Source organism: Anomaloglossus baeobatrachus, chromosome 7, assembly GCF_048569485.1.
Source record: "Anomaloglossus baeobatrachus isolate aAnoBae1 chromosome 7, aAnoBae1.hap1, whole genome shotgun sequence".
In the NCBI taxonomy this organism is placed as follows: Eukaryota; Metazoa; Chordata; class Amphibia; order Anura; family Aromobatidae; genus Anomaloglossus; species Anomaloglossus baeobatrachus.
Genome location: NC_134359.1, coordinates 205,738,624 through 205,759,703, shown reverse-complemented (window position 1 = coordinate 205,759,703; position 21,080 = coordinate 205,738,624). Strand labels below are relative to the sequence as shown.

The 21,080-nt window shown below is 38.2% G+C and overlaps 25 non-coding genes across 25 annotated transcripts; all 25 read left to right on the top strand.

Annotated features, from left to right (window-relative positions):
- Nucleotides 1-244: 244 nt before the first annotated feature.
- On the top strand, nt 245-318 carry TRNAT-CGU (transfer RNA threonine (anticodon CGU)). Its single transcript has one exon. It is a non-coding gene; the product is annotated as a tRNA-Thr (tRNA).
- Nucleotides 319-1,097: 779 nt separating this feature from the next.
- On the top strand, nt 1,098-1,171 carry TRNAT-CGU (transfer RNA threonine (anticodon CGU)). The gene has a single exon. It is a non-coding gene; the product is annotated as a tRNA-Thr (tRNA).
- Nucleotides 1,172-1,949: 778 nt separating this feature from the next.
- TRNAT-CGU (transfer RNA threonine (anticodon CGU)) lies at nt 1,950-2,023 on the top strand. The gene has a single exon. It is a non-coding gene; the product is annotated as a tRNA-Thr (tRNA).
- Nucleotides 2,024-2,802: 779 nt separating this feature from the next.
- TRNAT-CGU (transfer RNA threonine (anticodon CGU)) lies at nt 2,803-2,876 on the top strand. The gene has a single exon. It is a non-coding gene; the product is annotated as a tRNA-Thr (tRNA).
- Nucleotides 2,877-3,654: 778 nt separating this feature from the next.
- On the top strand, nt 3,655-3,728 carry TRNAT-CGU (transfer RNA threonine (anticodon CGU)). Its single transcript has one exon. It is a non-coding gene; the product is annotated as a tRNA-Thr (tRNA).
- Nucleotides 3,729-4,507: 779 nt separating this feature from the next.
- Nucleotides 4,508-4,581, top strand: TRNAT-CGU (transfer RNA threonine (anticodon CGU)). The gene has a single exon. It is a non-coding gene; the product is annotated as a tRNA-Thr (tRNA).
- Nucleotides 4,582-5,359: 778 nt separating this feature from the next.
- On the top strand, nt 5,360-5,433 carry TRNAT-CGU (transfer RNA threonine (anticodon CGU)). Its single transcript has one exon. It is a non-coding gene; the product is annotated as a tRNA-Thr (tRNA).
- Nucleotides 5,434-6,211: 778 nt separating this feature from the next.
- Nucleotides 6,212-6,285, top strand: TRNAT-CGU (transfer RNA threonine (anticodon CGU)). The gene has a single exon. It is a non-coding gene; the product is annotated as a tRNA-Thr (tRNA).
- Nucleotides 6,286-7,067: 782 nt separating this feature from the next.
- TRNAT-CGU (transfer RNA threonine (anticodon CGU)) lies at nt 7,068-7,141 on the top strand. Its single transcript has one exon. It is a non-coding gene; the product is annotated as a tRNA-Thr (tRNA).
- Nucleotides 7,142-7,918: 777 nt separating this feature from the next.
- On the top strand, nt 7,919-7,992 carry TRNAT-CGU (transfer RNA threonine (anticodon CGU)). Its single transcript has one exon. It is a non-coding gene; the product is annotated as a tRNA-Thr (tRNA).
- Nucleotides 7,993-8,770: 778 nt separating this feature from the next.
- On the top strand, nt 8,771-8,844 carry TRNAT-CGU (transfer RNA threonine (anticodon CGU)). The gene has a single exon. It is a non-coding gene; the product is annotated as a tRNA-Thr (tRNA).
- A 778-nt stretch (nt 8,845-9,622) lies between these two features.
- Nucleotides 9,623-9,696, top strand: TRNAT-CGU (transfer RNA threonine (anticodon CGU)). The gene has a single exon. It is a non-coding gene; the product is annotated as a tRNA-Thr (tRNA).
- Nucleotides 9,697-10,473: 777 nt separating this feature from the next.
- Nucleotides 10,474-10,547, top strand: TRNAT-CGU (transfer RNA threonine (anticodon CGU)). The gene has a single exon. It is a non-coding gene; the product is annotated as a tRNA-Thr (tRNA).
- Nucleotides 10,548-11,325: 778 nt separating this feature from the next.
- Nucleotides 11,326-11,399, top strand: TRNAT-CGU (transfer RNA threonine (anticodon CGU)). The gene has a single exon. It is a non-coding gene; the product is annotated as a tRNA-Thr (tRNA).
- A 777-nt stretch (nt 11,400-12,176) lies between these two features.
- On the top strand, nt 12,177-12,250 carry TRNAT-CGU (transfer RNA threonine (anticodon CGU)). Its single transcript has one exon. It is a non-coding gene; the product is annotated as a tRNA-Thr (tRNA).
- Nucleotides 12,251-13,028: 778 nt separating this feature from the next.
- On the top strand, nt 13,029-13,102 carry TRNAT-CGU (transfer RNA threonine (anticodon CGU)). The gene has a single exon. It is a non-coding gene; the product is annotated as a tRNA-Thr (tRNA).
- A 777-nt stretch (nt 13,103-13,879) lies between these two features.
- Nucleotides 13,880-13,953, top strand: TRNAT-CGU (transfer RNA threonine (anticodon CGU)). Its single transcript has one exon. It is a non-coding gene; the product is annotated as a tRNA-Thr (tRNA).
- A 778-nt stretch (nt 13,954-14,731) lies between these two features.
- TRNAT-CGU (transfer RNA threonine (anticodon CGU)) lies at nt 14,732-14,805 on the top strand. The gene has a single exon. It is a non-coding gene; the product is annotated as a tRNA-Thr (tRNA).
- A 777-nt stretch (nt 14,806-15,582) lies between these two features.
- Nucleotides 15,583-15,656, top strand: TRNAT-CGU (transfer RNA threonine (anticodon CGU)). The gene has a single exon. It is a non-coding gene; the product is annotated as a tRNA-Thr (tRNA).
- A 778-nt stretch (nt 15,657-16,434) lies between these two features.
- On the top strand, nt 16,435-16,508 carry TRNAT-CGU (transfer RNA threonine (anticodon CGU)). The gene has a single exon. It is a non-coding gene; the product is annotated as a tRNA-Thr (tRNA).
- Nucleotides 16,509-17,286: 778 nt separating this feature from the next.
- TRNAT-CGU (transfer RNA threonine (anticodon CGU)) lies at nt 17,287-17,360 on the top strand. Its single transcript has one exon. It is a non-coding gene; the product is annotated as a tRNA-Thr (tRNA).
- Nucleotides 17,361-18,137: 777 nt separating this feature from the next.
- Nucleotides 18,138-18,211, top strand: TRNAT-CGU (transfer RNA threonine (anticodon CGU)). Its single transcript has one exon. It is a non-coding gene; the product is annotated as a tRNA-Thr (tRNA).
- A 778-nt stretch (nt 18,212-18,989) lies between these two features.
- Nucleotides 18,990-19,063, top strand: TRNAT-CGU (transfer RNA threonine (anticodon CGU)). Its single transcript has one exon. It is a non-coding gene; the product is annotated as a tRNA-Thr (tRNA).
- Nucleotides 19,064-19,841: 778 nt separating this feature from the next.
- Nucleotides 19,842-19,915, top strand: TRNAT-CGU (transfer RNA threonine (anticodon CGU)). The gene has a single exon. It is a non-coding gene; the product is annotated as a tRNA-Thr (tRNA).
- Nucleotides 19,916-20,693: 778 nt separating this feature from the next.
- TRNAT-CGU (transfer RNA threonine (anticodon CGU)) lies at nt 20,694-20,767 on the top strand. Its single transcript has one exon. It is a non-coding gene; the product is annotated as a tRNA-Thr (tRNA).
- The last annotated feature ends 313 nt before the right edge of the window (nt 20,768-21,080 follow it).

Sequence of the window (21,080 nt, the reverse complement as noted above, 5' to 3'; positions counted from 1 at the left end):
TACAACAGTGGATTATGTCAAGAGTTGGACAAGCTCAAACTTTATCAGAGATTAACCAAAGTTTAGGGTTTTAATATCAGTAATTCAATAAAGATTGTATTTTTTGTCACTATTGAAGCCCTAAAAATTAGTCCAGTAAAGAAAGAATTTGCATAAGTCGTCTATCTCTAGACATTCAAGGACACTGAAAGACATGAGGTGATGGCGACTCTACCAGTAGTGCTTTTCTACTCTTACACAAAGTGGTGCTGTGGCTTAGTTGGTTAAAGCGCCTGTCTCGTAAACAGGAGATCCTGAGTTCGAATCTCAGCAGTGCCTTCTTTTCATAGCCTCAGTACTGAAGTTTCTATGTTTAACAGTGTATTTTCCTTGTAAAAATACTATAAAGTCAAAATTGTCTTTCTCATATCCCTTCCTTAGATAGTGCAATGGAGAGATTCTAAATCTGTGTTGTCAAAGTACTCAAAAGGAAGAAGATGTCAGCCAATGTAGGATGGCATTAAGCATGCCAAATGAAAACAGTGGGTTTACTTTTGCCAGACTGAAATGTTAGAAAAGTTTCGATAGCAGCCTTCTTGAACAGGAAATGCTGGAAATACTCACTGCTTGGGCTGAAAAAGATAATTTAGAGTTTCAACATTGGAGATGAAGGTAACTTCAACAAGTATGGGATTCAAAAACCATGCATGCAGAGCACAATGGATTAGTAGTCATACGCCATAACCACTCGGCAGCTCGTCTACAGGAAGAGTCTGTAGCCAGATGATGTGATCTAATGAGGATTTTGACAAGTCTGTGCAATTTCACTAAAGATTGTGTATGAGCTTCTGGCAAAGTGGCTCTTATCATATCTACAACAGTGGATTATGTCAAGAGTTGGACAAGCTCAAACTTTATCAGAGATTAACCAAAGTTTAGGGTTTTAATATCAGTAATTCAATAAAGATTGTATTTTTTTGTCACTATTGAAGCCCTAAAAATTAGTCCAGTAAAGAAAGAATTTGCATAAGTCGTCTATCTCTAGACATTCAAGGACACTCATAGACATGAGGTGAGGGCGACTCTACCAGTAGTGCTTTTCTACTCTTACACAAAGTGGTGCTGTGGCTTAGTTGGTTAAAGCGCCTGTCTCGTAAACAGGAGATCCTGAGTACGAATCTCAGCAGTGCCTTCTTTTCATAGCCTCAGTACTGAAGTTTCTATGTTTAACAGTGTACTTTCCTTGTAAAAATACTATAAAGTCAAAATTGTCTTTCTCATATCCCTTCCTTAGATAGTGCAATGGAGAGATTCTAAATCTGTGTTGTCAAAGTACTCAAAAGGAAGAAGATGTCAGCCAATGTAGGATGGCATCAAGCATGCCAAATGAAAACAGTGGGTTTACTTTTGCCAGACTGAAATGTTAGAAAAGTTTCGATAGCAGCCTTCTTGAACAGGAAATGCTGGAAATACTCACTGCTTGGGCTGAAAAAGATAATTTAGAGTTTCAACATTGGAGATGAAGATTACTTCAACAAGTATGGGATTCAAAAACCATGCATGCAGAGCACAATGGATTAGTAGTCATACGCCATAACCACTCGGCAGCTCGTCTACAGGAAGAGTCTGTAGCCAGATGATGTGATCTAATGAGGATTTTGACAAGTCTGTGCAATTTCACTAAAGATTGTGTATGAGCTTCTGGCAAAGTGGCTCTTATCATATCTACAACAGTGGATTATGTCAAGAGTTGGACAAGCTCAAACTTTATCAGAGATTAACCAAAGTTTAGGGTTTTAATATCAGTAATTCAATAAAGATTGTATTTTTTGTCACTATTGAAGCCCTAAAAATTAGTCCAGTAAAGAAAGAATTTGCATAAGTCATCTATCTCTAGACATTCAAGGACACTGAAAGACATGAGGTGATGGCGACTCTACCAGTAGTGCTTTTCTACTCTTACACAAAGTGGTGCTGTGGCTTAGTTGGTTAAAGCGCCTGTCTCGTAAACAGGAGATCCTGAGTACGAATCTCAGCAGTGCCTTCTTTTCATAGCCTCAGTACTGAAGTTTCTATGTTTAACAGTGTACTTTCCTTGTAAAAATACTATAAAGTCAAAATTGTCTTTCTCATATCCCTTCCTTAGATAGTGCAATGGAGAGATTCTAAATCTGTGTTGTCAAAGTACTCAAAAGGAAGAAGATGTCAGCCAATGTAGGATGGCATTAAGCATGCCAAATGAAAACAGTGGGTTTACTTTTGCCAGACTGAAATGTTAGAAAAGTTTCGATAGCAGCCTTCTTGAACAGGAAATGCTGGAAATACTCACTGCTTGGGCTGAAAAAGATAATTTAGAGTTTCAACATTGGAGATGAAGGTAACTTCAACAAGTATGGGATTCAAAAACCATGCATGCAGAGCACAATGGATTAGTAGTCATACGCCATAACCACTCGGCAGCTCGTCTACAGGAAGAGTCTGTAGCCAGATGATGTGATCTAATGAGGATTTTGACAAGTCTGTGCAATTTCACTAAAGATTGTGTATGAGCTTCTGGCAAAGTGGCTCTTATCATATCTACAACAGTGGATTATGTCAAGAGTTGGACAAGCTCAAACTTTATCAGAGATTAACCAAAGTTTAGGGTTTTAATATCAGTAATTCAATAAAGATTGTATTTTTTTGTCACTATTGAAGCCCTAAAAATTAGTCCAGTAAAGAAAGAATTTGCATAAGTCGTCTATCTCTAGACATTCAAGGACACTCATAGACATGAGGTGAGGGCGACTCTACCAGTAGTGCTTTTCTACTCTTACACAAAGTGGTGCTGTGGCTTAGTTGGTTAAAGCGCCTGTCTCGTAAACAGGAGATCCTGAGTACGAATCTCAGCAGTGCCTTCTTTTCATAGCCTCAGTACTGAAGTTTCTATGTTTAACAGTGTACTTTCCTTGTAAAAATACTATAAAGTCAAAATTGTCTTTCTCATATCCCTTCCTTAGATAGTGCAATGGAGAGATTCTAAATCTGTGTTGTCAAAGTACTCAAAAGGAAGAAGATGTCAGCCAATGTAGGATGGCATCAAGCATGCCAAATGAAAACAGTGGGTTTACTTTTGCCAGACTGAAATGTTAGAAAAGTTTCGATAGCAGCCTTCTTGAACAGGAAATGCTGGAAATACTCACTGCTTGGGCTGAAAAAGATAATTTAGAGTTTCAACATTGGAGATGAAGATTACTTCAACAAGTATGGGATTCAAAAACCATGCATGCAGAGCACAATGGATTAGTAGTCATACGCCATAACCACTCGGCAGCTCGTCTACAGGAAGAGTCTGTAGCCAGATGATGTGATCTAATGAGGATTTTGACAAGTCTGTGCAATTTCACTAAAGATTGTGTATGAGCTTCTGGCAAAGTGGCTCTTATCATATCTACAACAGTGGATTATGTCAAGAGTTGGACAAGCTCAAACTTTATCAGAGATTAACCAAAGTTTAGGGTTTTAATATCAGTAATTCAATAAAGATTGTATTTTTTGTCACTATTGAAGCCCTAAAAATTAGTCCAGTAAAGAAAGAATTTGCATAAGTCGTCTATCTCTAGACATTCAAGGACACTGAAAGACATGAGGTGATGGCGACTCTACCAGTAGTGCTTTTCTACTCTTACACAAAGTGGTGCTGTGGCTTAGTTGGTTAAAGCGCCTGTCTCGTAAACAGGAGATCCTGAGTTCGAATCTCAGCAGTGCCTTCTTTTCATATCCTCAGTACTGAAGTTTCTATGTTCAACAGTGTACTTTCCTTGTAAAAATACTATAAAGTCAAACTTGTCTTTCTCATATCCCTTCCTTAGATAGTGCAATGGAGAGATTCTAAATCTGTGTTGTCAAAGTACTCAAAAGGAAGAAGATGTCAGCCAATGTAGGATGGCATCAAGCATGCCAAATGAAAACAGTGGGTTTACTTTTGCCAGACTGAAATGTTAGAAAAGTTTCGATAGCAGCCTTCTTGAACAGGAAATGCTGGAAATACTCACTGCTTGGGCTGAAAAAGATAATTTAGAGTTTCAACATTGGAGATGAAGGTAACTTCAACAAGTATGGGATTCAAAAACCATGCATGCAGAGCACAATGGATTAGTAGTCATACGCCATAACCACTCGGCAGCTCGTCTACAGGAAGAGTCTGTAGCCAGATGATGTGATCTAATGAGGATTTTGACAAGTCTGTGCAATTTCACTAAAGATTGTGTATGAGCTTCTGGCAAAGTGGCTCTTATCATATCTACAACAGTGGATTATGTCAAGAGTTGGACAAGCTCAAACTTTATCAGAGATTAACCAAAGTTTAGGGTTTTAATATCAGTAATTCAATAAAGATTGTATTTTTTTGTCACTATTGAAGCCCTAAAAATTAGTCCAGTAAAGAAAGAATTTGCATAAGTCGTCTATCTCTAGACATTCAAGGACACTCATAGACATGAGGTGAGGGCGACTCTACCAGTAGTGCTTTTCTACTCTTACACAAAGTGGTGCTGTGGCTTAGTTGGTTAAAGCGCCTGTCTCGTAAACAGGAGATCCTGAGTACGAATCTCAGCAGTGCCTTCTTTTCATAGCCTCAGTACTGAAGTTTCTATGTTTAACAGTGTACTTTCCTTGTAAAAATACTATAAAGTCAAAATTGTCTTTCTCATATCCCTTCCTTAGATAGTGCAATGGAGAGATTCTAAATCTGTGTTGTCAAAGTACTCAAAAGGAAGAAGATGTCAGCCAATGTAGGATGGCATCAAGCATGCCAAATGAAAACAGTGGGTTTACTTTTGCCAGACTGAAATGTTAGAAAAGTTTCGATAGCAGCCTTCTTGAACAGGAAATGCTGGAAATACTCACTGCTTGGGCTGAAAAAGATAATTTAGAGTTTCAACATTGGAGATGAAGATTACTTCAACAAGTATGGGATTCAAAAACCATGCATGCAGAGCACAATGGATTAGTAGTCATACGCCATAACCACTCGGCAGCTCGTCTACAGGAAGAGTCTGTAGCCAGATGATGTGATCTAATGAGGATTTTGACAAGTCTGTGCAATTTCACTAAAGATTGTGTATGAGCTTCTGGCAAAGTGGCTCTTATCATATCTACAACAGTGGATTATGTCAAGAGTTGGACAAGCTCAAACTTTATCAGAGATTAACCAAAGTTTAGGGTTTTAATATCAGTAATTCAATAAAGATTGTATTTTTTGTCACTATTGAAGCCCTAAAAATTAGTCCAGTAAAGAAAGAATTTGCATAAGTCGTCTATCTCTAGACATTCAAGGACACTGAAAGACATGAGGTGATGGCGACTCTACCAGTAGTGCTTTTCTACTCTTACACAAAGTGGTGCTGTGGCTTAGTTGGTTAAAGCGCCTGTCTCGTAAACAGGAGATCCTGAGTTCGAATCTCAGCAGTGCCTTCTTTTCATATCCTCAGTACTGAAGTTTCTATGTTCAACAGTGTACTTTCCTTGTAAAAATACTATAAAGTCAAACTTGTCTTTCTCATATCCCTTCCTTAGATAGTGCAATGGAGAGATTCTAAATCTGTGTTGTCAAAGTACTCAAAAGGAAGAAGATGTCAGCCAATGTAGGATGGCATCAAGCATGCCAAATGAAAACAGTGGGTTTACTTTTGCCAGACTGAAATGTTAGAAAAGTTTCGATAGCAGCCTTCTTGAACAGGAAATGCTGGAAATACTCACTGCTTGGGCTGAAAAAGATAATTTAGAGTTTCAACATTGGAGATGAAGATTACTTCAACAAGTATGGGATTCAAAAACCATGCATGCAGAGCACAATGGATTAGTAGTCATACGCCATAACCACTCGGCAGCTCGTCTACAGGAAGAGTCTGTAGCCAGATGATGTGATCTAATGAGGATTTTGACAAGTCTGTGCAATTTCACTAAAGATTGTGTATGAGCTTCTGGCAAAGTGGCTCTTATCATATCTACAACAGTGGATTATGTCAAGAGTTGGACAAGCTCAAACTTTATCAGAGATTAACCAAAGTTTAGGGTTTTAATATCAGTAATTCAATAAAGATTGTATTTTTTGTCACTATTGAAGCCCTAAAAATTAGTCCAGTAAAGAAAGAATTTGCATAAGTCGTCTATCTCTAGACATTCAAGGACACTGAAAGACATGAGGTGATGGCGACTCTACCAGTAGTGCTTTTCTACTCTTACACAAAGTGGTGCTGTGGCTTAGTTGGTTAAAGCGCCTGTCTCGTAAACAGGAGATCCTGAGTTCGAATCTCAGCAGTGCCTTCTTTTTTTTATAGCCTCAGTACTGAAGTTTCTATGTTTAACAGTGTACTTTCCTTGTAAAAATACTATAAAGTCAAAATTGTCTTTCTCATATCCCTTCCTTAGATAGTGCAATGGAGAGATTCTAAATCTGTGTTGTCAAAGTACTCAAAAGGAAGAAGATGTCAGCCAATGTAGGATGGCATCAAGCATGCCAAATGAAAACAGTGGGTTTACTTTTGCCAGACTGAAATGTTAGAAAAGTTTCGATAGCAGCCTTCTTGAACAGGAAATGCTGGAAATACTCACTGCTTGGGCTGAAAAAGATAATTTAGAGTTTCAACATTGGAGATGAAGGTAACTTCAACAAGTATGGGATTCAAAAACCATGCATGCAGAGCACAATGGATTAGTAGTCATACGCCATAACCACTCGGCAGCTCGTCTACAGGAAGAGTCTGTAGCCAGATGATGTGATCTAATGAGGATTTTGACAAGTCTGTGCAATTTCACTAAAGATTGTGTATGAGCTTCTGGCAAAGTGGCTCTTATCATATCTACAACAGTGGATTATGTCAAGAGTTGGACAAGCTCAAACTTTATCAGAGATTAACCAAAGTTTAGGGTTTTAATATCAGTAATTCAATAAAGATTATATTTTTTTGTCACTATTGAAGCCCTAAAAATTAGTCCAGTAAAGAAAGAATTTGCATAAGTCGTTTATCTCTAGACATTCAAGGACACTCAAAGACATGAGGTGAGGGCGACTCTACCAGTAGTGCTTTTCTACTCTTACACAAAGTGGTGCTGTGGCTTAGTTGGTTAAAGCGCCTGTCTCGTAAACAGGAGATCCTGAGTTCGAATCTCAGCAGTGCCTTCTTTTCATAGCCTCAGTACTGAAGTTTCTATGTTTAACAGTGTATTTTCCTTGTAAAAATACTATAAAGTCAAACTTGTCTTTCTCATATCCCTTCCTTAGATAGTGCAATGGAGAGATTCTAAATCTGTGTTGTCAAAGTACTCAAAAGGAAGAAGATGTCAGCCAATGTAGGATGGCATCAAGCATGCCAAATGAAAACAGTGGGTTTACTTTTGCCAGACTGAAATGTTAGAAAAGTTTGATAGCAGCCTTCTTGAACAGGAAATGCTGGAAATATTCACTGCTTGGGCTGAAAAAGATAATTTAGAGTTTCAACATTGGAGATGAAGATTACTTCAACAAGTATGGGATTCAAAAACCATGCATGCAGAGCACAATGGATTAGTAGTCATACGCCATAACCACTCGGCAGCTCGTCTACAGGAAGAGTCTGTAGCCAGATGATGTGATCTAATGAGGATTTTGACAAGTCTGTGCAATTTCACTAAAGATTGTGTATGAGCTTCTGGCAAAGTGGCTCTTATCATATCTACAACAGTGGATTATGTCAAGAGTTGGACAAGCTCAAACTTTATCAGAGATTAACCAAAGTTTAGGGTTTTAATATCAGTAATTCAATAAAGATTGTATTTTTTGTCACTATTGAAGCCCTAAAAATTAGTCCAGTAAAGAAAGAATTTGCATAAGTCGTCTATCTCTAGACATTCAAGGACACTGAAAGACATGAGGTGATGGCGACTCTACCAGTAGTGCTTTTCTACTCTTACACAAAGTGGTGCTGTGGCTTAGTTGGTTAAAGCGCCTGTCTCGTAAACAGGAGATCCTGAGTTCGAATCTCAGCAGTGCCTTCTTTTCATAGCCTCAGTACTGAAGTTTCTATGTTTAACAGTGTACTTTCCTTGTAAAAATACTATAAAGTCAAAATTGTCTTTCTCATATCCCTTCCTTAGATAGTGCAATGGAGAGATTCTAAATCTGTGTTGTCAAAGTACTCAAAAGGAAGAAGATGTCAGCCAATGTAGGATGGCATCAAGCATGCCAAATGAAAACAGTGGGTTTACTTTTGCCAGACTGAAATGTTAGAAAAGTTTCGATAGCAGCCTTCTTGAACAGGAAATGCTGGAAATACTCACTGCTTGGGCTGAAAAAGATAATTTAGAGTTTCAACATTGGAGATGAAGGTAACTTCAACAAGTATGGGATTCAAAAACCATGCATGCAGAGCACAATGGATTAGTAGTCATACGCCATAACCACTCGGCAGCTCGTCTACAGGAAGAGTCTGTAGCCAGATGATGTGATCTAATGAGGATTTTGACAAGTCTGTGCAATTTCACTAAAGATTGTGTATGAGCTTCTGGCAAAGTGGCTCTTATCATATCTACAACAGTGGATTATGTCAAGAGTTGGACAAGCTCAAACTTTATCAGAGATTAACCAAAGTTTAGGGTTTTAATATCAGTAATTCAATAAAGATTGTATTTTTTGTCACTATTGAAGCCCTAAAAATTAGTCCAGTAAAGAAAGAATTTGCATAAGTCGTCTATCTCTAGACATTCAAGGACACTGAAAGACATGAGGTGATGGCGACTCTACCAGTAGTGCTTTTCTACTCTTACACAAAGTGGTGCTGTGGCTTAGTTGGTTAAAGCGCCTGTCTCGTAAACAGGAGATCCTGAGTTCGAATCTCAGCAGTGCCTTCTTTTCATAGCCTCAGTACTGAAGTTTCTATGTTTAACAGTGTATTTTCCTTGTAAAAATACTATAAAGTCAAAATTGTCTTTCTCATATCCCTTCCTTAGATAGTGCAATGGAGAGATTCTAAATCTGTGTTGTCAAAGTACTCAAAAGGAAGAAGATGTCAGCCAATGTAGGATGGCATCAAGCATGCCAAATGAAAACAGAGGGTTTACTTTTGCCAGACTGAAATGTTAGAAAAGTTTGATAGCAGCCTTCTTGAACAGGAAATGCTGGAAATACTCACTGCTTGGGCTGAAAAAGATAATTTAGAGTTTCAACATTGGAGATGAAGGTAACTTCAACAAGTATGGGATTCAAAAACCATACATGCAGAGCACAATGGATTAGTAGTCATACGCCATAACCACTCGGCAGCTCGTCTACAGGAAGAGTCTGTAGCCAGATGATGTGATCTAATGAGGATTTTGACAAGTCTGTGCAATTTCACTAAAGATTGTGTATGAGCTTCTGGCAAAGTGGCTCTTATCATATCTACAACAGTGGATTATGTCAAGAGTTGGACAAGCTCAAACTTTATCAGAGATTAACCAAAGTTTAGGGTTTTAATATCAGTAATTCAATAAAGATTGTATTTTTTTGTCACTATTGAAGCCCTAAAAATTAGTCCAGTAAAGAAAGAATTTGCATAAGTCGTCTATCTCTAGACATTCAAGGACACTCATAGACATGAGGTGAGGGCGACTCTACCAGTAGTGCTTTTCTACTCTTACACAAAGTGGTGCTGTGGCTTAGTTGGTTAAAGCGCCTGTCTCGTAAACAGGAGAGCCTGAGTTCGAATCTCAGCAGTGCCTTCTTTTCATAGCCTCAGTACTGAAGTTTCTATGTTTAACAGTGTACTTTCCTTGTAAAAATACTATAAAGTCAAAATTGTCTTTCTCATATCCCTTCCTTAGATAGTGCAATGGAGAGATTCTAAATCTGTGTTGTCAAAGTACTCAAAAGGAAGAAGATGTCAGCCAATGTAGGATGGCATCAAGCATGCCAAATGAAAACAGTGGGTTTACTTTTGCCAGACTGAAATGTTAGAAAAGTTTGATAGCAGCCTTCTTGAACAGGAAATGCTGGAAATATTCACTGCTTGGGCTGAAAAAGATAATTTAGAGTTTCAACATTGGAGATGAAGATTACTTCAACAAGTATGGGATTCAAAAACCATGCATGCAGAGCACAATGGATTAGTAGTCATACGCCATAACCACTCGGCAGCTCGTCTACAGGAAGAGTCTGTAGCCAGATGATGTGATCTAATGAGGATTTTGACAAGTCTGTGCAATTTCACTAAAGATTGTGTATGAGCTTCTGGCAAAGTGGCTCTTATCATATCTACAACAGTGGATTATGTCAAGAGTTGGACAAGCTCAAACTTTATCAGAGATTAACCAAAGTTTAGGGTTTTAATATCAGTAATTCAATAAAGATTGTATTTTTTGTCACTATTGAAGCCCTAAAAATTAGTCCAGTAAAGAAAGAATTTGCATAAGTCGTCTATCTCTAGACATTCAAGGACACTGAAAGACATGAGGTGATGGCGACTCTACCAGTAGTGCTTTTCTACTCTTACACAAAGTGGTGCTGTGGCTTAGTTGGTTAAAGCGCCTGTCTCGTAAACAGGAGATCCTGAGTTCGAATCTCAGCAGTGCCTTCTTTTCATAGCCTCAGTACTGAAGTTTCTATGTTTAACAGTGTACTTTCCTTGTAAAAGTACTATAAAGTCAAAATTGTCTTTCTCATATCCCTTCCTTAGATAGTGCAATGGAGAGATTCTAAATCTGTGTTGTCAAAGTACTCAAAAGGAAGAAGATGTCAGCCAATGTAGGATGGCATCAAGCATGCCAAATGAAAACAGAGGGTTTACTTTTGCCAGACTGAAATGTTAGAAAAGTTTGATAGCAGCCTTCTTGAACAGGAAATGCTGGAAATACTCACTGCTTGGGCTGAAAAAGATAATTTAGAGTTTCAACATTGGAGATGAAGGTAACTTCAACAAGTATGGGATTCAAAAACCATACATGCAGAGCACAATGGATTAGTAGTCATACGCCATAACCACTCGGCAGCTCGTCTACAGGAAGAGTCTGTAGCCAGATGATGTGATCTAATGAGGATTTTGACAAGTCTGTGCAATTTCACTAAAGATTGTGTATGAGCTTCTGGCAAAGTGGCTCTTATCATATCTACAACAGTGGATTATGTCAAGAGTTGGACAAGCTCAAACTTTATCAGAGATTAACCAAAGTTTAGGGTTTTAATATCAGTAATTCAATAAAGATTGTATTTTTTTGTCACTATTGAAGCCCTAAAAATTAGTCCAGTAAAGAAAGAATTTGCATAAGTCGTCTATCTCTAGACATTCAAGGACACTCATAGACATGAGGTGAGGGCGACTCTACCAGTAGTGCTTTTCTACTCTTACACAAAGTGGTGCTGTGGCTTAGTTGGTTAAAGCGCCTGTCTCGTAAACAGGAGAGCCTGAGTTCGAATCTCAGCAGTGCCTTCTTTTCATAGCCTCAGTACTGAAGTTTCTATGTTTAACAGTGTACTTTCCTTGTAAAAATACTATAAAGTCAAAATTGTCTTTCTCATATCCCTTCCTTAGATAGTGCAATGGAGAGATTCTAAATCTGTGTTGTCAAAGTACTCAAAAGGAAGAAGATGTCAGCCAATGTAGGATGGCATCAAGCATGCCAAATGAAAACAGTGGGTTTACTTTTGCCAGACTGAAATGTTAGAAAAGTTTGATAGCAGCCTTCTTGAACAGGAAATGCTGGAAATATTCACTGCTTGGGCTGAAAAAGATAATTTAGAGTTTCAACATTGGAGATGAAGATTACTTCAACAAGTATGGGATTCAAAAACCATGCATGCAGAGCACAATGGATTAGTAGTCATACGCCATAACCACTCGGCAGCTCGTCTACAGGAAGAGTCTGTAGCCAGATGATGTGATCTAATGAGGATTTTGACAAGTCTGTGCAATTTCACTAAAGATTGTGTATGAGCTTCTGGCAAAGTGGCTCTTATCATATCTACAACAGTGGATTATGTCAAGAGTTGGACAAGCTCAAACTTTATCAGAGATTAACCAAAGTTTAGGGTTTTAATATCAGTAATTCAATAAAGATTGTATTTTTTGTCACTATTGAAGCCCTAAAAATTAGTCCAGTAAAGAAAGAATTTGCATAAGTCGTCTATCTCTAGACATTCAAGGACACTGAAAGACATGAGGTGATGGCGACTCTACCAGTAGTGCTTTTCTACTCTTACACAAAGTGGTGCTGTGGCTTAGTTGGTTAAAGCGCCTGTCTCGTAAACAGGAGATCCTGAGTTCGAATCTCAGCAGTGCCTTCTTTTCATAGCCTCAGTACTGAAGTTTCTATGTTCAACAGTGTACTTTCCTTGTAAAAATACTATAAAGTCAAACTTGTCTTTCTCATATCCCTTCCTTAGATAGTGCAATGGAGAGATTCTAAATCTGTGTTGTCAAAGTACTCAAAAGGAAGAAGATGTCAGCCAATGTAGGATGGCATCAAGCATGCCAAATGAAAACAGTGGGTTTACTTTTGCCAGACTGAAATGTTAGAAAAGTTTCGATAGCAGCCTTCTTGAACAGGAAATGCTGGAAATACTCACTGCTTGGGCTGAAAAAGATAATTTAGAGTTTCAACATTGGAGATGAAGATTACTTCAACAAGTATGGGATTCAAAAACCATGCATGCAGAGCACAATGGATTAGTAGTCATACGCCATAACCACTCGGCAGCTCGTCTACAGGAAGAGTCTGTAGCCAGATGATGTGATCTAATGAGGATTTTGACAAGTCTGTGCAATTTCACTAAAGATTGTGTATGAGCTTCTGGCAAAGTGGCTCTTATCATATCTACAACAGTGGATTATGTCAAGAGTTGGACAAGCTCAAACTTTATCAGAGATTAACCAAAGTTTAGGGTTTTAATATCAGTAATTCAATAAAGATTGTATTTTTTGTCACTATTGAAGCCCTAAAAATTAGTCCAGTAAAGAAAGAATTTGCATAAGTCGTCTATCTCTAGACATTCAAGGACACTCAAAGACATGAGGTGATGGCGACTCTACCAGTAGTGCTTTTCTACTCTTACACAAAGTGGTGCTGTGGCTTAGTTGGTTAAAGCGCCTGTCTCGTAAACAGGAGATCCTGAGTTCGAATCTCAGCAGTGCCTTCTTTTCATAGCCTCAGTACTGAAGTTTCTATGTTTAACAGTGTATTTTCCTTGTAAAAATACTATAAATTCAAACTTGTCTTTCTCATATCCCTTCCTTAGATAGTGCAATGGAGAGATTCTAAATCTGTGTTGTCAAAGTACTCAAAAGGAAGAAGATGTCAGCCAATGTAGGATGGCATCAAGCATGCCAAATGAAAACAGTGGGTTTACTTTTGCCAGACTGAAATGTTAGAAAAGTTTGATAGCAGCCTTCTTGAACAGGAAATGCTGGAAATATTCACTGCTTGGGCTGAAAAAGATAATTTAGAGTTTCAACATTGGAGATGAAGATTACTTCAACAAGTATGGGATTCAAAAACCATGCATGCAGAGCACAATGGATTAGTAGTCATACGCCATAACCACTCGGCAGCTCGTCTACAGGAAGAGTCTGTAGCCAGATGATGTGATCTAATGAGGATTTTGACAAGTCTGTGCAATTTCACTAAAGATTGTGTATGAGCTTCTGGCAAAGTGGCTCTTATCATATCTACAACAGTGGATTATGTCAAGAGTTGGACAAGCTCAAACTTTATCAGAGATTAACCAAAGTTTAGGGTTTTAATATCAGTAATTCAATAAAGATTGTATTTTTTGTCACTATTGAAGCCCTAAAAATTAGTCCAGTAAAGAAAGAATTTGCATAAGTCGTCTATCTCTAGACATTCAAGGACACTGAAAGACATGAGGTGATGGCGACTCTACCAGTAGTGCTTTTCTACTCTTACACAAAGTGGTGCTGTGGCTTAGTTGGTTAAAGCGCCTGTCTCGTAAACAGGAGATCCTGAGTTCGAATCTCAGCAGTGCCTTCTTTTCATAGCCTCAGTACTGAAGTTTCTATGTTTAACAGTGTACTTTCCTTGTAAAAGTACTATAAAGTCAAAATTGTCTTTCTCATATCCCTTCCTTAGATAGTGCAATGGAGAGATTCTAAATCTGTGTTGTCAAAGTACTCAAAAGGAAGAAGATGTCAGCCAATGTAGGATGGCATCAAGCATGCCAAATGAAAACAGAGGGTTTACTTTTGCCAGACTGAAATGTTAGAAAAGTTTGATAGCAGCCTTCTTGAACAGGAAATGCTGGAAATACTCACTGCTTGGGCTGAAAAAGATAATTTAGAGTTTCAACATTGGAGATGAAGGTAACTTCAACAAGTATGGGATTCAAAAACCATACATGCAGAGCACAATGGATTAGTAGTCATACGCCATAACCACTCGGCAGCTCGTCTACAGGAAGAGTCTGTAGCCAGATGATGTGATCTAATGAGGATTTTGACAAGTCTGTGCAATTTCACTAAAGATTGTGTATGAGCTTCTGGCAAAGTGGCTCTTATCATATCTACAACAGTGGATTATGTCAAGAGTTGGACAAGCTCAAACTTTATCAGAGATTAACCAAAGTTTAGGGTTTTAATATCAGTAATTCAATAAAGATTGTATTTTTTTGTCACTATTGAAGCCCTAAAAATTAGTCCAGTAAAGAAAGAATTTGCATAAGTCGTCTATCTCTAGACATTCAAGGACACTCATAGACATGAGGTGAGGGCGACTCTACCAGTAGTGCTTTTCTACTCTTACACAAAGTGGTGCTGTGGCTTAGTTGGTTAAAGCGCCTGTCTCGTAAACAGGAGAGCCTGAGTTCGAATCTCAGCAGTGCCTTCTTTTCATAGCCTCAGTACTGAAGTTTCTATGTTTAACAGTGTACTTTCCTTGTAAAAATACTATAAAGTCAAAATTGTCTTTCTCATATCCCTTCCTTAGATAGTGCAATGGAGAGATTCTAAATCTGTGTTGTCAAAGTACTCAAAAGGAAGAAGATGTCAGCCAATGTAGGATGGCATCAAGCATGCCAAATGAAAACAGTGGGTTTACTTTTGCCAGACTGAAATGTTAGAAAAGTTTGATAGCAGCCTTCTTGAACAGGAAATGCTGGAAATATTCACTGCTTGGGCTGAAAAAGATAATTTAGAGTTTCAACATTGGAGATGAAGATTACTTCAACAAGTATGGGATTCAAAAACCATGCATGCAGAGCACAATGGATTAGTAGTCATACGCCATAACCACTCGGCAGCTCGTCTACAGGAAGAGTCTGTAGCCAGATGATGTGATCTAATGAGGATTTTGACAAGTCTGTGCAATTTCACTAAAGATTGTGTATGAGCTTCTGGCAAAGTGGCTCTTATCATATCTACAACAGTGGATTATGTCAAGAGTTGGACAAGCTCAAACTTTATCAGAGATTAACCAAAGTTTAGGGTTTTAATATCAGTAATTCAATAAAGATTGTATTTTTTGTCACTATTGAAGCCCTAAAAATTAGTCCAGTAAAGAAAGAATTTGCATAAGTCGTCTATCTCTAGACATTCAAGGACACTGAAAGACATGAGGTGATGGCGACTCTACCAGTAGTGCTTTTCTACTCTTACACAAAGTGGTGCTGTGGCTTAGTTGGTTAAAGCGCCTGTCTCGTAAACAGGAGATCCTGAGTTCGAATCTCAGCAGTGCCTTCTTTTCATAGCCTCAGTACTGAAGTTTCTATGTTCAACAGTGTACTTTCCTTGTAAAAATACTATAAAGTCAAACTTGTCTTTCTCATATCCCTTCCTTAGATAGTGCAATGGAGAGATTCTAAATCTGTGTTGTCAAAGTACTCAAAAGGAAGAAGATGTCAGCCAATGTAGGATGGCATCAAGCATGCCAAATGAAAACAGTGGGTTTACTTTTGCCAGACTGAAATGTTAGAAAAGTTTCGATAGCAGCCTTCTTGAACAGGAAATGCTGGAAATACTCACTGCTTGGGCTGAAAAAGATAATTTAGAGTTTCAACATTGGAGATGAAGATTACTTCAACAAGTATGGGATTCAAAAACCATGCATGCAGAGCACAATGGATTAGTAGTCATACGCCATAACCACTCGGCAGCTCGTCTACAGGAAGAGTCTGTAGCCAGATGATGTGATCTAATGAGGATTTTGACAAGTCTGTGCAATTTCACTAAAGATTGTGTATGAGCTTCTGGCAAAGTGGCTCTTATCATATCTACAACAGTGGATTATGTCAAGAGTTGGACAAGCTCAAACTTTATCAGAGATTAACCAAAGTTTAGGGTTTTAATATCAGTAATTCAATAAAGATTGTATTTTTTGTCACTATTGAAGCCCTAAAAATTAGTCCAGTAAAGAAAGAATTTGCATAAGTCGTCTATCTCTAGACATTCAAGGACACTCAAAGACATGAGGTGAGGGCGACTCTACCAGTAGTGCTTTTCTACTCTTACACAAAGTGGTGCTGTGGCTTAGTTGGTTAAAGCGCCTGTCTCGTAAACAGGAGATCCTGAGTTCGAATCTCAGCAGTGCCTTCTTTTCATAGCCTCAGTACTGAAGTTTCTATGTTTAACAGTGTATTTTCCTTGTAAAAATACTATAAAGTCAAATTTGTCTTTCTCATATCCCTTCCTTAGATAGTGCAATGGAGAGATTCTAAATCTGTGTTGTCAAAGTACTCAAAAGGAAGAAGATGTCAGCCAATGTAGGATGGCATCAAGCATGCCAAATGAAAACAGTGGGTTTACTTTTGCCAGACTGAAATGTTAGAAAAGTTTGATAGCAGCCTTCTTGAACAGGAAATGCTGGAAATACTCACTGCTTGGGCTGAAAAAGATAATTTAGAGTTTCAACATTGGAGATGAAGGTAACTTCAACAAGTATGGGATTCAAAAACCATACATGCAGAGCACAATGGATTAGTAGTCATACGCCATAACCACTCGGCAGCTCGTCTACAGGAAGAGTCTGTAGCCAGATGATGTGATCTAATGAGGATTTTGACAAGTCTGTGCAATTTCACTAAAGATTGTGTATGAGCTTCTGGCAAAGTGGCTCTTATCATATCTACAACAGTGGATTATGTCAAGAGTTGGACAAGCTCAAACTTTATCAGAGATTAACCAAAGTTTAGGGTTTTAATATCAGTAATTCAATAAAGATTGTATTTTTTTGTCACTATTGAAGCCCTAAAAATTAGTCCAGTAAAGAAAGAATTTGCATAAGTCGTCTATCTCTAGACATTCAAGGACACTCATAGACATGAGGTGAGGGCGACTCTACCAGTAGTGCTTTTCTACTCTTACACAAAGTGGTGCTGTGGCTTAGTTGGTTAAAGCGCCTGTCTCGTAAACAGGAGAGCCTGAGTTCGAATCTCAGCAGTGCCTTCTTTTCATAGCCTCAGTACTGAAGTTTCTATGTTTAACAGTGTACTTTCCTTGTAAAAATACTATAAAGTCAAAATTGTCTTTCTCATATCCCTTCCTTAGATAGTGCAATGGAGAGATTCTAAATCTGTGTTGTCAAAGTACTCAAAAGGAAGAAGATGTCAGCCAATGTAGGATGGCATCAAGCATGCCAAATGAAAACAGTGGGTTTACTTTTGCCAGACTGAAATGTTAGAAAAGTTTGATAGCAGCCTTCTTGAACAGGAAATGCTGGAAATATTCACTGCTTGGGCTGAAAAAGATAATTTAGAGTTTCAACATTGGAGATGAAGATTACTTCAACAAGTATGGGATTCAAAAACCATGCATGCAGAGCACAATGGATTAGTAGTCATACGCCATAACCACTCGGCAGCTCGTCTACAGGAAGAGTCTGTAGCCAGATGATGTGATCTAATGAGGATTTTGACAAGTCTGTGCAATTTCACTAAAGATTGTGTATGAGCTTCTGGCAAAGTGGCTCTTATCATATCTACAACAGTGGATTATGTCAAGAGTTGGACAAGCTCAAACTTTATCAGAGATTAACCAAAGTTTAGGGTTTTAATATCAGTAATTCAATAAAGATTGTATTTTTTGTCACTATTGAAGCCCTAAAAATTAGTCCAGTAAAGAAAGAATTTGCATAAGTCGTCTATCTCTAGACATTCAAGGACACTGAAAGACATGAGGTGATGGCGACTCTACCAGTAGTGCTTTTCTACTCTTACACAAAGTGGTGCTGTGGCTTAGTTGATTAAAGCGCCTGTCTCGTAAACAGGAGATCCTGAGTTCGAATCTCAGCAGTGCCTTCTTTTCATAGCCTCAGTACTGAAGTTTCTATGTTCAACAGTGTACTTTCCTTGTAAAAATACTATAAAGTCAAACTTGTCTTTCTCATATCCCTTCCTTAGATAGTGCAATGGAGAGATTCTAAATCTGTGTTGTCAAAGTACTCAAAAGGAAGAAGATGTCAGCCAATGTAGGATGGCATCAAGCATGCCAAATGAAAACAGTGGGTTTACTTTTGCCAGACTGAAATGTTAGAAAAGTTTCGATAGCAGCCTTCTTAAACAGGAAATGCTGGAAATACTCACTGCTTGGGCTGAAAAAGATAATTTAGAGTTTCAACATTGGAGATGAAGATTACTTCAACAAGTATGGGATTCAAAAACCATGCATGCAGAGCACAATGGATTAGTAGTCATACGCCATAACCACTCGGCAGCTCGTCTACAGGAAGAGTCTGTAGCCAGATGATGTGATCTAATGAGGATTTTGACAAGTCTGTGCAATTTCACTAAAGATTGTGTATGAGCTTCTGGCAAAGTGGCTCTTATCATATCTACAACAGTGGATTATGTCAAGAGTTGGACAAGCTCAAACTTTATCAGAGATTAACCAAAGTTTAGGGTTTTAATATCAGTAATTCAATAAAGATTGTATTTTTTGTCACTATTGAAGCCCTAAAAATTAGTCCAGTAAAGAAAGAATTTGCATAAGTCGTCTATCTCTAGACATTCAAGGACACTGAAAGACATGAGGTGATGGCGACTCTACCAGTAGTGCTTTTCTACTCTTACACAAAGTGGTGCTGTGGCTTAGTTGGTTAAAGCGCCTGTCTCGTAAACAGGAGATCCTGAGTTCGAATCTCAGCAGTGCCTTCTTTTCATAGCCTCAGTACTGAAGTTTCTATGTTTAACAGTGTATTTTCCTTGTAAAAATACTATAAATTCAAACTTGTCTTTCTCATATCCCTTCCTTAGATAGTGCAATGGAGAGATTCTAAATCTGTGTTGTCAAAGTACTCAAAAGGAAGAAGATGTCAGCCAATGTAGGATGGCATCAAGCATGCCAAATGAAAACAGTGGGTTTACTTTTGCCAGACTGAAATGTTAGAAAAGTTTCGATAGCAGCCTTCTTGAACAGGAAATGCTGGAAATACTCACTGCTTGGGCTGAAAAAGATAATTTAGAGTTTCAACATTGGAGATGAAGGTAACTTCAACAAGTATGGGATTCAAAAACCATGCATGCAGAGCACAATGGATTAGTAGTCATACGCCATAACCACTCGGCAGCTCGTCTACAGGAAGAGTCTGTAGCCAGATGATGTGATCTAATGAGGATTTTGACAAGTCTGTGCAATTTCACTAAAGATTGTGTATGAGCTTCTGGCAAAGTGGCTCTTATCATATCTACAACAGTGGATTATGTCAAGAGTTGGACAAGCTCAAACTTTCTCAGAGATTAACCAAAGTTTAGGGTTTTAATATCAGTAATTCAATAAAGATTGTATTTTTTGTCACTATTGAAGCCCTAAAAATTAGTCCAGTAAAGAAAGAATTTGCATAAGTCGTCTATCTCTAGACATTCAAGGACACTCAAAGACATGAGGTGAGGGCGACTCTACCAGTAGTGCTTTTCTACTCTTACACAAAGTGGTGCTGTGGCTTAGTTGGTTAAAGCGCCTGTCTCGTAAACAGGAGATCCTGAGTTCGAATCTCAGCAGTGCCTTCTTTTCATAGCCTCAGTACTGAAGTTTCTATGTTTAACAGTGTATTTTCCTTGTAAAAATACTATAAAGTCAAACTTGTCTTTCTCATATCCCTTCCTTAGATAGTGCAATGGAGAGATTCTAAATCTGTGTTGTCAAAGTACTCAAAAGGAAGAAGATGTCAGCCAATGTAGGATGGCATCAAGCATGCCAAATGAAAACAGTGGGTTTACTTTTGCCAGACTGAAATGTTAGAAAAGTTTGATAGCAGCCTTCTTGAACAGGAAATGCTGGAAATACTCACTGCTTGGGCTGAAAAAGATAATTTAGAGTTTCAACATTGGAGATGAAGGTAACTTCAACAAGTATGGGATTCAAAAACCATACATGCAGAGCACAATGGATTAGTAGTCATACGCCATAACCACTCGGCAGCTCATCTACAGGAAAAATCTGTAGCCAGATGATGTGATCTAATGAGGATTTTGACAAGTCTGTGCAATTTCACTAAAGATTGTGTATGAGCTTCTGGCAAAGTGGCTCTTATCATATCTACAACAGTGGATTATGTCAAGAGTTGGACAAGCTCAAACTTTATCAGAGATTAACCAAAGTTTAGGGTTTTAATATCAGTAATTCAATAAAGATTGTATTTTTTTGTCACTATTGAAGCCCTAAAAATTAGTCCAGTAAAGAAAGAATTTGCATAAGTCGTCTATCTCTAGACATTCAAGGACACTCATAGACATGAGGTGAGGGCGACTCTACCAGTAGTGCTTTTCTACTCTTACACAAAGTGGTGCTGTGGCTTAGTTGGTTAAAGCGCCTGTCTCGTAAACAGGAGATCCTGAGTTCGAATCTCAGCAGTGCCTTCTTTTCATAGCCTCAGTACTGAAGTTTCTATGTTTAACAGTGTACTTTCCTTGTAAAAATACTATAAAGTCAAAATTGTCTTTCTCATATCCCTTCCTTAGATAGTGCAATGGAGAGATTCTAAATCTGTGTTGTCAAAGTACTCAAAAGGAAGAAGATGTCAGCCAATGTAGGATGGCATCAAGCATGCCAAATGAAAACAGTGGGTTTACTTTTGCCAGACTGAAATGTTAGAAAAGTTTGATAGCAGCCTTCTTGAACAGGAAATGCTGGAAATATTCACTGCTTGGGCTGAAAAAGATAATTTAGAGT